The 17,584-nt window shown below is 41.2% G+C and overlaps 1 protein-coding gene across 2 annotated transcripts in view; it reads right to left on the reverse strand.

The window, feature by feature from the left end:
• The window catches only part of Itgav (integrin subunit alpha V), a 98,470-nt gene that overhangs the window by 56,957 nt on the left and 23,929 nt on the right, over positions 1 to 17,584 (reverse strand). The gene's annotated exons all lie outside the window — the stretch shown is intronic.

Consider the following 17,584-nt stretch of genomic DNA (forward strand, 5'->3'; position numbering starts at 1 on the left):
ATTTTTATGTATTAATTTTCAAGCAAAACTGAGAGAGTGAATGGGCATGCCAGGGCTTCTTGCCACTGCAAATGAACTCCTGATTCATGTGCCACTTCTTTGCACACTTTGCTTTTTTAAAGTATTGGGCAATCATACCCAATCCAGCAGGCTTTGCAAGAAGGTGCCTGTAACCATAACCACTGAGCTATCTCCCCAGACCTGCTATACCTTTGATTATTCAAATATTACACTTCAGTGGGATGGGTTGCACACCTGTAATCCCAGAAATTCAGAAGTGGAGGCAGGAGGATTAGGAGAGCAAGGCTATCCTCAAGGCTAGACTGGCTTATATGAGACTGTCTCAAAAAATCAACAGGGCTGAGGACAAGGCTCGATGGATAAAGTAGTTGCCACACAAGTGTGGGAACTTCTGTTTAAATCTCCAGACCCAAAACAAAGGCCAGAAGGAGTAGTGAGCCTCTATGGTCTCAGCAAGATGACAGTGAGAGAGGAGCGGAGACAGGAGAATTTCCTAGAACGTGGCAGGCCAGCTAGTCCAGAGAACACAGCAGTGGACAGCAAGAATGGGAGACCCTGCCTCAAAGGGGGATAGAAGGCAGTAACCAACACACACATACCCCAAAAAAGAAAATCCAAATGCTATACTGGATAGTTATATTATTTTGCTATTTTGAATAACAAAGAAAGAATTATGTGATGACATGTGGGCACTGCTATTAATCCCATCAATTATCATGACATAAATGTGAAAAATGACGTACAGGTCATACAGAGACTTGTGCATGTGTCCAAGTAAGGAGGTTTACCTACAGGAGGGGTCATCATGGCTTCTCTCCTCACCATCATTTCTTTTACTAAGAATGCAATTGGTTTTAGATTATACATGCATCTGTGACTTACTTGACCAACAGCTCACACTGACATAAGAGATCCTGGTTCAGGTAAGGTTATATCTCTTCAGTGATGACAGAATCACCTCTGCTGGTCTTCATTCCTTTCCTCTGTGACATTCCAAAGCCTCCACTAATATTGTCCTCTTCAGAGAAGAGAAGTGCAATGCAGGATGTCACTCCTATCTATTCAGTTCAGGATTCTATGTGTTTCTACACAATTATTTCAGGATAGATAGAAACTGGTTGTATTGTCAGTTTGTTTTAAACATCCCTCTACTTCTATATAAAACAACTATCAACTAAAATTTTGTACAAAATTAACCACTTTGAGGTCATTTGTGTCTTGCAATAATATAATGCTACCAAATAACTGAGATAAACTTAAATGCTTCTGTTTTTACTCTTGTTGTATAAATAAAACTTAAATTTAGTGGGAGGGGTTGTTTCTGTTGTTATTTGTTTTGTTTTCTGAATGCTAATGTAAGGTGAACATTCCTACAAGGTTTATACTGTTTCTTACTAAATTTTATACATAAATTATAAAATGCCTTCTCAAAAAAATACCAGCCACATGAAAGGTATCATTTCCTTAAACCACCACCCATCCAAGGGAGAGCATATAGTTATCCAATTCCATACTGAAAAATTAAAAATAATTATAGTTTCAATAACTCCACAATTCATATATGCAAGGTGAAGACTGAAATATTTACCATATATTTTCACTTTATTAGAAAAAAGAAACTTTTAATATGTTAATCTCCAAAGACCTCTGGGACATAAACTAGAACATAAAAACCATTGTTTTTCTCAGGGCCCATGAAAAGCAGTTTCGTAAGCAGAGGAGAGGATGAAGAAGAAGTGGAACTAGCAAGTACTCATCCTTTACCGCAACACCTAAGACTTCCATCAACGTTCAGCTTGTCTCTAAAACCATGCTTTCTCAAAAACAATATACTTCCATGACCTATGGACCAACAAATAGAATACATGCTCCTTGGGCTCAAGAGATGGCTTAGGAGTTAAGGCACTTGCCTGTAAAGCATAAAGACCCAGGTTCAATTCCCCAGTACCCACATAAGACAGATGCAGAAGGTGGAACACACATGGTCCTGGTTCACCCATTCTCTATCTGCCTCTTTCTCTCTCTCAAATGAATGAATGAATTAAAAATAAATAAAATATATTTTTAAAAACTAAGGCTTCTGTCAAAGTTCAGCTTATCTCTAAAAGCTGTTTGTCATGCTGTCCCCAAAACAATACACATCCATGACCTACAGACCAACAAACAGAATACATGCTCACCTACACCTGCCATCCTCGCTGACGCAAAAGAAACAGAAATGGCAGTTAAATGTAGATATAAGTTTTCTGTTTTCTCTGTCATCCACAAAGTTATTAGAACAGACAGTGGAGCTGCTAGATGGAGAGAGACCCAGCCCAATCTCTATATGATATACCCTAGATAGTAACATGAGTAGGGACTTATTTTTTCTGACATGCAGCTAAATAGATTTGGGGATACGGTTCCAGTTGCAGTATGTTATTACCACAGTGTACAACCTAACATATTGAATAAACATAATGCTATTTTCAAAAGGACCTGAACTAAAACCACAGAGAACTGGACTGAACTGATTGGCTTTTTTAGTCAAAAAAAAATTATTGTTACCACTTATTTATTAGGAATGTTTGCTTACTTGTTTGTTTATGCCTCTGAAAGTTAAGCGAATTCTATTACTTTGTTGCTTGCTTCCTATTCTAATCCCTTCTTGAAGGCATTTTCTCTACCACATGAATGAAGCAAGAGAAATTCAGGATGACTATGAGTAAAAGCCAACCTCAGGCCTTTGCCGGGATTCGCCTCTCCTCTCCATGATAAACTTAGGTAACCTTCAGGCACTGCGTTTATGAGCTACCGTGCTCCATCAGAAAGTGCGGCACTTACCCCGCTGGGCTCTCCTGCTTCTGCTTGCATTTAAAACAGCCTTTTCAGCAAGATGAGACTCCTGTGTTCAAGTAGAAGCCAGGCTTTTCTTAGTTTCATTTGTTCGTTTGTTTTTCAAGGTAGGGACTCACTCTAGCCCAGGCTGACCTGGAATTCACTATGGAGTCTCGGGGTGGCCTCAAACTCAAGGCAATTCTCCTACCTCTGCCTCCTGAGTGCAGGGATTAAAGGCATGTGCCACCACGCCCCGCAAAGCTAGGCTTTTCTACATGAGGGGGAATGACAAGTTGAACCCAAGTTCCACACAAGGCTGTATATGCTTTTTCACTCTACAACTTCCAATGTCACAAACAAAATGATGCAGTGGGACTGACTCAACAGCACTGTATTCTTACCAGCAAAATTAGCCCTGACTGCCAGGTGTCTGGGATACACATCCATGAACCCTGACTGCCAGGTATGTGGGACATACCTTACCCACTGCTTCAGTGGCTCCCTCTTTAACAGCCACAACTTTATACTACCACTCTTCAAGAAGTTTGCTCCTTACTTATCAGACTTTTCTTTCCACAGCACAAGTCTTAAAATACTTCATTCAACATCAGGCAGTAGCTCCTCTGAAAAGAAGTGTGAATAGAGTAGGCAGAGAAAGAAAGGCAAGCCTGCTTTCCAAATAAACGAACAAAAGTTCATTCAGGACCTGGCCGGAGTTGGCAGCTCTTCTGCAGCCCATGAGTGAGGTAAATATTTTGAGTCACAGCCCTGAAGTCACCAGTTGGTGTGATGCTGGAACTCCCCAGCCTGCTTGGCCTGGGCTAGCACCCTTGAAGAGGAAATAGGACACAGACCACAGTAGAAATTCTAGGACTGGGAGAAATGCTGCTTCTGGCAACAGTCAAGATTACAAATGCTTCTGTCCACAATTGCAAAATGCATTGGAAGGTTAGTTTTTATTGCCAAAATAAACTATAGGGAAGAGGGGCTTTTCACACAGGATTAACATGAGAAAAAAACAGTCCTGTGTTAAATAAATTAACGTAATACTATCACTTTCGAAAATACAGAGGAAAATTGTGGGAAAGATTTGGAATTATCAGGAAAACCACTAGAGACTTGAACATTCAGAGCCTATTCTAACAGCTTTCAAATTTTCTTATCTGCATTTTATCAAATTTCCATGATTAACTGATTGAGGACAGAAGCAGATGACAAGAGACGATGGTCACAGCCTCAGTCTGGGTCTCCTTATTAGTGGCCAACTCTTCCCACTTCCTTGGGATCCTCTTCACAAGCTGTTAGGCCATAAGGAAAGTGTTCTCCTGCATCATCTTCAAATTTCTGCCCAACATTAAGCATTTAACTTGTGAAAGAATTACAGGGAATGCTTAGTTTTAAAACAGAGTTACCCTGTTACTCTAAAGCTAAGGTTGTTTTTTTTTTCTTGTTTTGATTCTTTATACTTAAATAACACCCTTTCAAATAAGATTATGTCACTGTTTTTGAAAAGCCCAGAGTTGTGGGAAAAAAAAAGCCAAAACATTAAAAACTGAAAGTAAACTTTTGTTTACTAGTTAAATGTGGTTTTATTCACCTGGTTCCCATTCATTACTATGTTCTCCATAAATAATGTCATTAAAACACTGATGCCTCACATTCGACCTTTAATAAAATAAATAACTTGCAAAACTCCTTAAGCAGGAATTTGCCTAAATACCACTTTGGCTCAGATGTACTACTAAATATAAACCCAGCTGAAAGAATTGCCCAGAAGAGTTTCCTTATTTATGTAAAACTTGAGAGGCAAGAGGAAGAAATCTCATTGATCATCCATTAAACATATAAATCATGGGTAACTCCTATGTCCAAAAGCTAGGAACACAGCAGCAACTGAGCTACACAGGCTTCATTTTGCACAATACAAAAACAGTACCTACCTAATTGTGTAAGAAATAAGATATTTTCTGAGTCATAAATGCTACAAAAGAAATTTGAAGATGATGCAGGAAAACACTTTCCTTATGGCCTAACGGTATTGTGAAATAATGCATGTTACCGCAGTAGAGCTGCTAGGCATGACGGCACATATCTATAATCCTAGCATTTGGGAGGCAGAGGCAGAAGAAATGCTGCGAGCTCAAGGCTAGTCTCGGCTACATATCTAATGTGAGGACAGCCACAGTGACATAGTGAGACAGAACTCAAAAAAAAAAAAAATCATATTATTAGATGCTACTGAAAAAAAATAATTTAAAACATCAAAATCCTAGATATTATTGAGGACTAAAATAGAAATCGATATCTTTGATTTAACAAAGAAATAGTTTTTTTTTTAATTTACTTAAGAAACTCTGGGAGCCATGCATGGTGGTGTACACCTTTAATCCCAGCACTCAGGAAGCAGAGGTAGGAGAATCTCCATGAGTTCAAGGCCACCCTGAGACTACATAGTGAATTCCAGGTCAGCCTGGACTAGAGGGAGGCTCTACCTTGAAAAACAAAAAAAAAAAAGAAAGAAAGAAAGAAAGAAACTAACTAACTAACTCTGGGGCTGGAGGGATGGCTTAGAGATTAAGGTGTTTGCCTACAAAGCCAAAGGACCCAGGTTCAATTCCACAGGACCCACATTAGCCAGATGCACAAGGGGGCGCATGTGTCTGGAGTTTGTTTGTAATGGCTAGAGGCCCTGGCGCACCCATTCTCTCTCTCTTCCTCTCTCTCTCTCTCCCCTTCTTCCTCTGTCAAATAAATAAATAAAATTAAAAAAAGAACTCTAATAGACCTAATAAGTAGTGGTAAAGTATTAGTGTTAGTATTAATGAGGGGATAATTTGCTTATAAGTTTCCCAGAGGTTTTTAATGCTGTTTAAAAAAATTTTTTAAGTGGCAGAAGATAAACAGGTCATAAAACCAAAGTGTTTGAAGTCACAAACTACTAAAAAGTTGCATATATATATATGAAATCATAATCTGCAGGCATAGGAAAGTGCTGTTAATTTCTACAGAACTATCAGAAATACCTTTTACCTAATATACAGCTATCCTCTAACAGTGAACAGGAAGAATCAACCAAGTATATCTAGAAGAAAACAGGATAAAGCTCACTTTACCAGTTCTGGAATTATTTACTTATGGAGTTATTACTACCACAGTTAACAAAGAACGCGAGTCTCCCTTTCATTCCATGAGCAGGAGGCTCTGCTGGAAGGCAGCCCAAAGGACTCAGCCAATGGAACGAATTCTCCCTCTCTCTCTCTCTCTCTCTCTCTCTCTCTCTCTCTCTCTCTCTCTCTCTCGCTTTATCAGTGCTGGCTTGTTTCCTTCTAGTGATGGAGAGGAAATAATCCTGAAAGCAACAGTTTAAAACAGAAACTCTTTAATGGAGATTCACAAAGAAAAATAATTAATTAACTAAATTAATACCGTCCAGATCAAATTTGGGCAGAAGGAGACAGATTTAAAAGGATCAGGTCAAATCTAAATCAATTTGGTAAAATGCTGAAAGTGGGGCTGGAGAGATGGCTTAGCTGTTTGTTAAAAGCATTTGCCTGCAAAGCCAAAGGACCCAAGTTCAATTCCCCAAGACCCATGTAAGCCAGGTGACACATGTATCTGAAGTTTGGGGTTTTTTTGCTGCAGCAGCTGCAGCTGGTACACCCAGTCTCCCTCTCCCACCCTCTCTCTCTCCCTCTCTCTCCTTCTCTCTTCCAGCCCTCCCTCCCTCTTAAAAAAAAAAAAAACACTACTAGTGGCACAGGTGTATGGTTAATTAGTAACAAGGGAACTGAATTAACTGATTTATTGCTAAAATGAACAGCTCTCAAGTGTATAATTCTAAATGAGGGAGTGACAGATTATATCAGGAAGAACATTTTCATTAGAAAAATAAATATTTTTGGAAGTGATGTTATATTAACTAGAGAAATGAAAGTATTTTTCATTTTGTCCTTAACTTTTTAATTTACAGGTCTGTTGCATGTATATAATCTAGACATGTCTAGATGATAAGAAACTCATCAAAAGGAGGCAGTTAAACTTGGAGGCTATTTTAGAGTCTACCTGAGTGTTTTATTCTCAATGAACTGGAAACCGCATGATACAGGCCAGACAACTGCTAATGTTTTGTGCGCTGTAGTCAATACAAAGTTTGGGAGTAACCAGAAAATATCCCACAGCATTTGACTGGATTGGAATACACATGGCCAGACTTGCCCAGAGACTACAACCAAGACCTTCTGGGGAAGAAGTGGTGTGTATCTTAGCAGCAGGATGAGAATGAATAGAAATTGTCTAGGCACACTCGTGGAACTGGACCCCAAAGTAAAGAGTTGGTTTTTTTTTGTTTTTGTTTTTGTTTTTGTTTTACTTGGTGAAAAATAGAAAATGTCTTTGAGCCTGTAAGGGGAGTATCTGGTTCTTCCCAGCCTCTATCTTGATGAAGGCCAGAAAGGCCTTTATCTCTTTTTCCCCAAAAGAGTCCCCTTCCTTAGAATCCAGGTGTAAGGAAGACTGGCATGAGCAGTGGAGTGACCAGCTCATCCCCCTCCAGCAAACTCTTATGAACTCCAAGGCAGTAACCGTCAGTGCTTCTTTTTTTTTTTTGCCCATTACTGGGGACCCGCTCCTGCTAGTCAGGAGTTCCTCTTAAAGCTCTTTCTAAACCTTATCCTATATTAAAGATTTGATTCTTCGAATTCACAAGACAAGGATCTGGAGGCCACTTACTCAGGGGAAGTCTTGTGTGACCTTCAGTTTCAGGCACTCTTATCTCCTGATATCAAAGCCCAACCAGGATCTGAGAGAGGTTCCAGTTGATCTCAGAGACACCCCAAATGCCCATTTCAAAAAGAGGAGCAATCCTCTTCCTGCCCTTCTCTAGGACATAGACACAGTGGCCTGTACCTACCATCTACTGTATTTGGAAAATAAAAATAAGACTTTCTTCTGGTTTTGAAAGATTATTTCATAAACTGATGGGGAAGCCCATACTTCTAAAGAAAGAGATATGTTCTCCTTCCTCAATGGAGACCAGTAGTCCATCTTTTTTGGAAAAGATATTATTCTTGAGAAAATTAGGCAGTGATTAGTCTGTCAACAGCATCTGCTTCCTTGGTAAGAGAAAGCACGTGCCAAGGACAGGGTTTGCCCAAGAGCCACAAAACCAGATGAAAATGTAAACCAAGACATGTTCCACTTAAGAACATACACACATCTTCATTTCTTTCCTTTTCCATAAGTGTCCACTTCGCCAGGTTTGGTATCAGCCTAAAACAAGCAACCCACTCCTTGCTGGTGTGATGTTTTCTTGTTTACAAAGTTCATCCACAGACATCATTTCCTTGATCTACAGGACAACTCTGAGAAGTAGATGTTATGCTTACTTGACAAATGGGAAAACTGAGACTGGCAAACATAAGCCACTTGCCCAAGGTCACCAATAACTATCAGAGCCTGAATCTGAGCCCAATGTCTTCTAAATCTAGTTTGCGTTTCGAATAACCACTGCTGCCAACAGAAAAAGAACCAGAGAGAACAATGCCTATGTACATCAGCATAGCTCTTGCTTGGAGATGGCTTTTAGCATAACCAATATCAGTTGAAAAATACATAAAAGACTGGACGTGGTGGTGCATGTTTGTATTCCCAGCACACCAGAGGCAGAGGTAGGAGGATCTTTGTGAGTTCAAAGCCAACCTGAGACTACATACTGAGTTCCAGGTCAGAACGAGCAAGAGCGAGACCCTGCCTGGAAAAATCAAAACAAAACAAAGAGCAACACATAAATGGTCACTGTGGTAGTAGATAGAGCAATCCTACTCCCTGAGCTAAAAAGTCCTAATTTCCAGAATCTTTCACATGAATACACAAGGTCACATAGCATAAGAGACTTTGTTGGTGTCATCAAATACATAAACCTGAAATGAAAGATTATTCTTAATTATCTAAGTGGATCTAAGAGGGAGGCAGAAAAATCAGTGTTAACATGACTAGAGGATTTGGAGTGATGGCTCAGCTTATTGCTAGAGCCTTCCAGCCTGGGTTCAAATACAGACAAACCAGATGCAAAAAGTGGCACAAGTGTCTGGTAGTTGTTAGCAACAGCAAAGCAAGAGACCTTGGCACACCCACAACCCCCCAAACACACACACACACACACACACACACACAAACACACACACATAAAAGAAAGAAATATAAGTGGGAAGTGCCCAACATGAGGTAGAGGGAGGTAGAAGTGTCCCTGTTAGAGTGGAACAGAGAAAGAATCCTGCAGCTGCTGCTAGGTTCAATTCCCCAGGGCCCATGTAAGCCAGAAGCACAAGGTGGCACATGAATCTGGAGTTTGTTTACAGTGGCTGAAGGCCCTGGCATGCCCATAGTCCTTCATTCATTCATTCTCTGTCTCAAATAAAAAAATTAAATAAACTGTGTATGAAATTCAAATGTTCATCACAAAACCCATTATTTGCTTTGTTTGAAAGGTATATTGGCCATATTTTGAAGATATCCACATAGTGTTCATTACTTTGTATAACATGTAATTCTACCCCAAAAGTGACTTAAAAAGTTAACAGAATGACTACTTCAAGTATCAATATCTCTCATGTTGAGTCTACTGAAATCAAACACAGCTACCAAGCATGGCAACTACACTCCACAGACGTCGTCTTGTTCCTTTCATCTCTGCTCAGTACATAGAGGTTTTAATGGTGAAATCATCTGGTTAGGCTACTAGAGTATCATTTCATCTCCTTACTTATACATTTTTGTTTCCTACTTTTTTAATGTTTTTGTTTATTTTTATTTATTTATTTGAGAGTGACAGACAGAGAAAGAGGGAGAGAGAGAGAGAGAATGGGCGTGCCAGGGCTTCCAGCCACTGCAAACGAACTCCAGATGAGTGTGCCCCCTTGTGCATCTGGCTTACGTGGGTCCTGGGGAATCAAGCCTCGAACTGGGGTCCTTAGGCTTCACAGGCAAGCGTTTAACCGCTAAGCCATCTCCCCAGCCCTCCTGATTTTTTTTTTTTTAAGACAGGGTCTCATCATGGAGCCCAAGCTAACCTTAGCCTGCTAATCCTCCTACCTCAACCTCAAGAGTATTGGGATTCCAGGCATGTACTGCCACACATGTCTTACAGTATCTCTTTAAAATGTATTTAGATATTTCTGCAATTTATTTCCAGTTTCATTTCTCTTTATGCCCTCAGCACCTCAGTCTCCCCATGGATATAAACTTTATATCTACAAGCATATGTGTAGGTATGTATATGTGTAGGTAGGTGATATATAATTACTTGATTTACATTCATTAACTTTCTTTTTTTAGGTAGGGTCTCACTCTAGCACATGCTGACCATGCTGACTGGAAACTCACTCTGTAGTCCCAGGCTGGCCTTGAACTTACAGTGACCCTCCTACCTCTGCCTTCCAAGTGCGGGGATCAAAGGCATGCACCACCAGGCTGGGCTCATTAACTTTTACCAAACATGTAAATACTGTTTCCTGTACCTGTTAGCCTCTTGCACACCATATTTCACTAGCTAGCTCATACGTCACCAATTAATCTAAGGAGGCTTTCTTCAAAATTCCTAGGCAGAGTTAGAGACTTTCCTGTGATTCCTCTTCTTCTAACTACCATATATAATTAAATAAAACTAAAGACAGATTGGACCCTACACTTACTACCGAATTCATGTTCTATGGTAGGCAGAAAAGTGTCCATCTGTGATGGCTAATCTTCACTGTCAACATGACATAGAATCACCTAGGAAACAAACCTCTGGGCATGTCTGCAAGGGCATTTCTAGAGAAGTGTATCAGATGGGGGAAGACACATGAGGACAGCACCACTCCACGGACTGTGGCCGGAATAGAAAGGAGAAGTCAGAGGAGGTGCTACGTGGGTGACTGGGGGAAAATTACCAATATCTCTCTAAGCAACTCATGGTGTAACCTACTTAGAAGCAAGCAACCTGACGTGATGCTCACACAAGTGCAATACTGGTGCACAACCATGGTGGGAAACCAACTGCTCTTGATTTGGCTAATTGATCCGCTCATTGGAACGGAACCCACAGCTGGATCTGGGAAACAAGTCAGAACCACACCCAAAAATGAGCCCACTCTTCATTATCAAGCTACCACCAATCGTGGGCTACAAGACGGCATACACCTATTAAATTCTCTTTTAAAAAAATGATGGTTATCCCATTTATCTGGTGCTAACTTTACTCTCCATGGGAGAATCTGCTTCTCTTTTTCAGATAGACACAGATCCTAAGGAGATTCAAAAGGGCCCTAGCTGAAACTAAGAATAATTGGCAAAACAAGCAAGTGTGCTGTTTTATTGGTGAACTTGATACCAGCATAAGGGTGAAGGAGATAGACACAGAGAACAATCAACTCCTACCAAACCAGATATCCAGAGACATAGAGGCTCCAACACCTCATCACTGAAGCAGACCTAAAATGAACCCAGCATGGCTCAAGGAAATTTGTGGAAGAGGGGGCGGAAAGAATGTCAGAGCCACATGTTGGTCATGATACACAGAGATATTTCCTCCTACCCATAACTGAGGGCTAACCCCACAATACATGACCCATATACCCCAACAAGAAGGGACCACGGGGAGGGTGGAGGACAGGGAGGAGGCTGACAATGGTACCAACTTGACTTTAGTCACTGAGTACAAAACTAATAAGAAAGAAAGAAAAAAAAGAGAGGGAGGGAGGTAAGGAGGGAGGGAGGGAGGAAGGAAGGAAGGAAGAAAGGGAGGGAGGGAGGGAGGGAGGGAGGGAGGGAGGGAGAGAGGGAGGAAAAAAAGATAGAAATGGAAAGGAGAAGGCAGGCAAAGAGAGCACCAGCATTCACATCCTTTGGCTTTCTGGCTGCTGGAGCAGTATGGCCAGCTGCCTCTGAATCTTGCACCATTTCTCCACCAAACTGGGAACCAAAATAAATCCTTCCTTCCTCAAGTTGCTTTCATCCAGGATTTTGTCACAAAAAAAAAAAAAAAAAAAAAAAAAACCAAGAAAAACAACCAGTACAGTATCTTAGCCAGACGTGGTATCACAGCGGCCCAGTCATCGCAGCACTCAGGCCGAGTCACAGAGACCCGCACACACTGGGCCGTCAGCACTTTGTCGCAGGCGGTGGAGGAGGGCCAAAAAACAACAAAGAAAGACAACAAAGTAGAAGAGGGACTAGTTGGAAAGAATGGAAAGAAGAACAGATATACTGAAAGGGGGATGATGAGGGAGAACAAGGGAAGGTAACGAGGAGGTTATGATCCAAATACATACACTATGTACATGTATGAAAACTGTAAATTCAAAAAGTTTTCTAAAAAAAAGATTTGCAGCACATTTGAGACCAGCCTGGGCTATCTAAGTGAATTGAAAGCTAGCCTGGGAGGGGTTGGGGAGTTAGCTCAGTGGATGAGTGCTTGCCCAGCAAGCGCAAGGCCCTGGGTTCATTACTCAGCACAGGGTTGGTGGGGGGGGGGGGGGGGGGAGCTAGCTGGGATACACAGGAAGGTTCTATCTCAAGACAGAGTCTATCTTTTTTCAAAAGCTAAAAATGGGGCTGGAGAGACAGGTTAGTGGTTAAGGCATTTGCTGCAAAGCCAAAGGACCCAGGTTCAATTCCCCAGGACCCACGTAAGACAGATGCACAAGGGGCACATGTGCCTGGAGTTCATTTGAAGTGGCTACAAGCCCTGGTGTGCCCATTCTCTGTCTGTCTCCCTTCTGTCCCTCCCTCCCTCCCTCCCTCCCTCCCTCCCTCTCTCTCTCTCTGTTTCTGTCTTTGCAAATAAATAAATTAAATTTTTAAAAAGCTAAAAATATTAGTAGTGTTCTATCTCAAAGCCAGCCTTCTTTCTCAGCTACAAGGGTTTTGACACATGTGACGTCACATGGTTAGGTAGCTTTCTAACACATTACACACTATCCAATATAGAGATACATTCTTGGTAAACTCAAAATATATCCAGAAATTACTGATTATCCCAACAGAACACTATATCCTTCTAAATGATATAGTTTTCTAGTCAAAATGTGAAAAGGGCCATCTAGTATTCCTATTCTTTTTCTTCTTAAAAGAAAAACCCTAAGTTTTTACTTCCATACATAAACTCATATTCTTTCACTTCTTTCTTTCTGTCTTTGTGTGTGTGCAGTGGGGAGAGGCAGTGCTAGGATCAAACACTGGGCCTTGGATATGCTAAGCAAGACTTCCACTCACCTATATCTCTAAACCACATAAACGGTTTCCTAGTTGGTAAGGAAGGTGTTTCCTACACTTCAAATGCACCAGACTTAGGCAGGGATAATCAGGTACCACCACAAAAGCTTAGAATCACCAGCATGGGCAGGATGAGGAAGAGACTACCCTCACACTGCTTCTCCATGCCCAGTAATGGGCAGTTCTGGTAGCAGTACAACCTAGCACTAGCAATGACCCCATTAGCTTCTCTTGGCAGTTGGCCACCCCCCCCAAAAAAAATTCTAAATTACTGAAATTACTTCAATAAATTCCTATACTGATAAAACATAGCCAGAGTCTATTTCTATTGCTTCTAATACAGAACACATTTACACCCATATAAACACCCAGATCATCTTACCATACCATGTCCCAGGCATTCTACTGTACACAGGCATATAAGGGTGAAGAGAGACAAGTTTGGCCCTTCCTTTTTGGAAAGCTTAAAGCCTGAATCAAGAGAACAAGCATATCATCAGCTAATCAGGTGAAAAATCGAGGTAAATTTCAGTTTAAGGAAGCAGAAGAACTGAACATAATCCACTAAGACTGCCAGTACAGAAGCTATGGAGAGGGTTCAGTGGGTAAAAGCCCTTATTAGCGTAAACATGCGGACCTGAGTTCAGATCCCGAGCACGCATGGGAAATGCCAGGCATGGCAATGTGTACTATACTCCCAGCACCGAGGAAATGGACACAGGGAATCCTGGGACTCACCTGCTAGTTCAGCTGGCAGAATCACTAAGAGATACTATTTCAAAGAATCAGATAGAAAACGACTGAGGAAGACACCCCAATGCACATACACACAGATGTACCCACACACATATGAGCATACATACATGCATGCTCACCATATACACATGCAAAAGAAAGACTGCCAGTCAGGCACAACTTTACTTTACAGGGGAAGGGAGAGAGGAAAGATACATTTTATAATAACTACTTTTTGTTTGTCCACCATTCATAATATTGATAGGGCGAGCAAATTCCTATAATAATTTTTTATGTGATTCTGCAGATAGTAATTCACACAATCACAAACTTCAAATGTCATGGCAGTACCCACCTGGAGTTCTTAGAGCTCAGCTAAAATTTCACACTTACCACAGTGCATGTAGCACTGGGTGGCTTAAAAGTATACAGCACCGAACCACGGCATGCCTGAGAATTGGACCAGACCCCCTTACAGGTGACAGCCCTCGCATGTCCTCTCCTAGACAGTGGACCACACAACTGGTCAGAACTCTTCTCTTTCCTCCACCAAGTGACATCTCAGCTACAAAATAACAAGACCAGGAGACATGGGTTCAAAACATCTCACCCCCTAGGAAGTTATCTTCCTAACTATACCTTTCAGAGACAGAAGAAAAACGAAATAAAGGTTGTAAGATGAAACAAGGGTTGGGTAATTATTTTCTAACAACTGACTGCCAGCACTCTGTTTTAATCTCACCATGTCAACAGAGGTCATTGCTACTCAATCTTTACTAGCCTAGAAAGGCCTGCCCAGAAGTCTTAGAACTGTGAATACTCTAAAGAGCTATTGTATCTACAGTCATCTTACTGGAGCTAACTTTCCCAGAACTATTTTTAAAATTTCCCAAAACTAGCCAGACGTGGTGGCACACACCTTTAATCCCAGCACTCGGGAGGCAGAGGTAGGAGAATCACTGTGAGTTCAAGGCCACCCTGAGACTACATAGTGAACTCGAGGTCAGCCTGGGCCAGAGTGTGACCCTACCTTGAAAAGCCAAAAAAAAAAAAAAAACAAACTAGCAGTAACTTGGCTGACACAAAACCAACAACTGGTGAGGGGCAAACCTGACAAACCCAGGCCCTTTGCATCCAGAATCCACCCAAATCACTAAGCTACAATTCCCCAGCCCCCCACCCCCCTGCACCCAGAGGCTGGAAAGCATCAGAGGATGCTTCTATGGAAGGAAACAAAGACATGCTTATGAGTGTGAACTAGAATAGGCTGAGAGCTCCTTACGAGATACCTGTAAGTTTAGGAGGAAACTAAATTGTAAGTATTTTTTCCATGAAGGTCAAAATTGCCTATAGTCTAATGATCCTGTTCTAATAAACCTACTTTTTATTTTATTTTGGGGTGCTGGGAATGAATTGTAGGCCTGGAGAATGCTAAGCATTTACTCAGCCAGTGATAAGCCTCCAACCTTAGATACACATTTTCTTTACTAAACTTCTGAACTGTATTCTACCTCCTAAATTCAAACAAACAGCGTTTATGTAATAGTAAAACATTTAAAAACTGAAGTTTTAGTCAGGTATGCACACACCTGTAATCCCAGCACTTGAAAGCCAGACACAGAAGGATTGTCAGTTAGAAACTGGCCTGGGCTACAATGCCAGAACCTCACACAAAGAAGTCTTAGCCAGGTGTGGTGGTGCACACCTTTAATGCCAGCACTTAGGAAGCAGAGGTAGGAGGATCGCTGTGAGTGCAAGGCCAGCCTGAGAATACAGAGAAAATTCCAGGAAAGCCTGGGATAGAGTGAAAGCCTACCTCAAAAAAAAAAAAAAAAAAAAAAAAAAAAAGTCTTTGTGCATTATTTTTACGAAGAATGTCTCAGAAGTTATAGAAAAAGATTGCAGCCAAAGTCATCTAAGCAGAGACAACAAATCAACTCTTATGCCTACACATATTTACCTAGGAATCAGTAAGGTTTACCTACTTCCTCATCATAGAAATAGCTCTTGTGAGCCACTTACCCATTTATTCATCATCCATCTATTCCTGCGCTAGGTACCTACTTACCGAAGGCAACAGGCATTATTCTAAACCTTGGGGTTGGGCAGTGAACAAAACAGATTTTGGGTTTTTTTGTTTTTTGGTTTTTTTTTTTAATATCATGGAACTTGCTTGCTCATGGAAAGAAAAATAATAATTTATTCACCAAAACATTTTGTTGTGGCTTGAAAGGATGTCTCCCAACAGATTCAAGAGTTTTAGTAAAGCTTGTAATTTAGATCTCCAGCCACATGGCTGGAGGAGGTGTCACTGTGGGCGGATCCTAGGGTCCAACCCTAAGGTATGTTTGGGGATGGATCTGAATTCTAGCCTAAAATATGCAAAGTACCTGGAGTGTGCTTGTTTGTGCTGATGGTGGTGTTATTTCTCTCTGCGAGGACCTGTGAAAGGGGCCAGCTGCTTTAGCCATTATGGAACTTCCCCTCTATCCATAAGCTGCAATAAATCCCTTCCTCCCATGAGCTGTGTCTGGTCTGGAGGTTCATCCCAATGACTTGTAACTGTGTGTAACACACTTTTTCACTGATACATAAATAAAAATAAAACAAAAAACATACAGCAATGTGAGCGCTATAGAAAAAAAGTAAGAGAAGAGGATGGAAGCACAATGCGGGAGGGAGAGATGGCATTTTAAATAAGATAGATAGCCAGACCAACACTGAGATATTTGAGTCAGTCTCAAAAATAAAAAAGATGTACTCAATGGGCATACAGGGAAAGAATGTTCTGGCAAATCAAACAGTCCAGCCAAGGAGGAGGTTGAGATATGCTTATAAAAGGATCTAAAAATCAAAGAAAAGTGAGACCAAGAATGTACCATGGCTTAGATCTCACATGTCCCCCCAAAAGCAAACTTCCTGATCAACACCCTGATATTTGTTGGTAGGTGGTGGAACCTTTAAGAAGATCGAGCCTAGAGAAGTTATGGCACTGGGGGACATGCCTTTGAAAGGACAGTGTGACCCCAGCTGACTAACATCCTGCTCCTCCTTCCAGAGGGCTGACAACTACCCTCTGACCCAAGCTATAGCTCTGACCAAAGACAGAGTTCCATCAGGGACTCTGTTGCAGGATTTCTGGTTCCTGCTCCCTTCAGGCCCAGGCCATGAGGGCAGATTTTAACTAGAGTTCAAGTACTAGCAACCCCCCAAGAGCCTGCATGGCTACCCCACTGTAAGTGTGCCAACCTGTTCCCAACAGTGCTCTGACTAATTCAGCAGTGAGAGGCGGTAGTCGAGGGAGAAAACAATAATGGTGTGTGCCAGGATGTTAGAAGCAGGCGAGATTCTAACTTGCTGACAGATGCACTGAGCACTGGAAGGATGGAATGCCTTCAGCAGAGATTCATGTCATTAAATTCACATATCAATAGAAAATTTGCACAAATAGATCGAAAGTAACTGGTCACAGAAAAAAGGAATATTCATGGCTTATAAAAATGCAAACATCTGTCTTGACTGCTAATGAATGAAATGTAAATTAATATATCTGATGCTACTTTCTCCTCCAAAACTGGCAAGATTTAATATACAGAGTTAACACTGGACATGGTGGCACATGCCTATAAACTCAGCACTCAAGAGGCTAAGATAGGAGAATTGTCATAAGTTCAAAGCCAGCCTGGGTTACAGAGTAAGTTCCAGGTCAACCTGGCAAGAATGAGACCTTACCTAAAAAGGAAAAAAAAAAACAAAAACT

This window comes from Jaculus jaculus, chromosome 4, assembly GCF_020740685.1.
Source record: "Jaculus jaculus isolate mJacJac1 chromosome 4, mJacJac1.mat.Y.cur, whole genome shotgun sequence".
NCBI classification, from domain to species: domain Eukaryota; kingdom Metazoa; phylum Chordata; class Mammalia; order Rodentia; family Dipodidae; genus Jaculus; species Jaculus jaculus.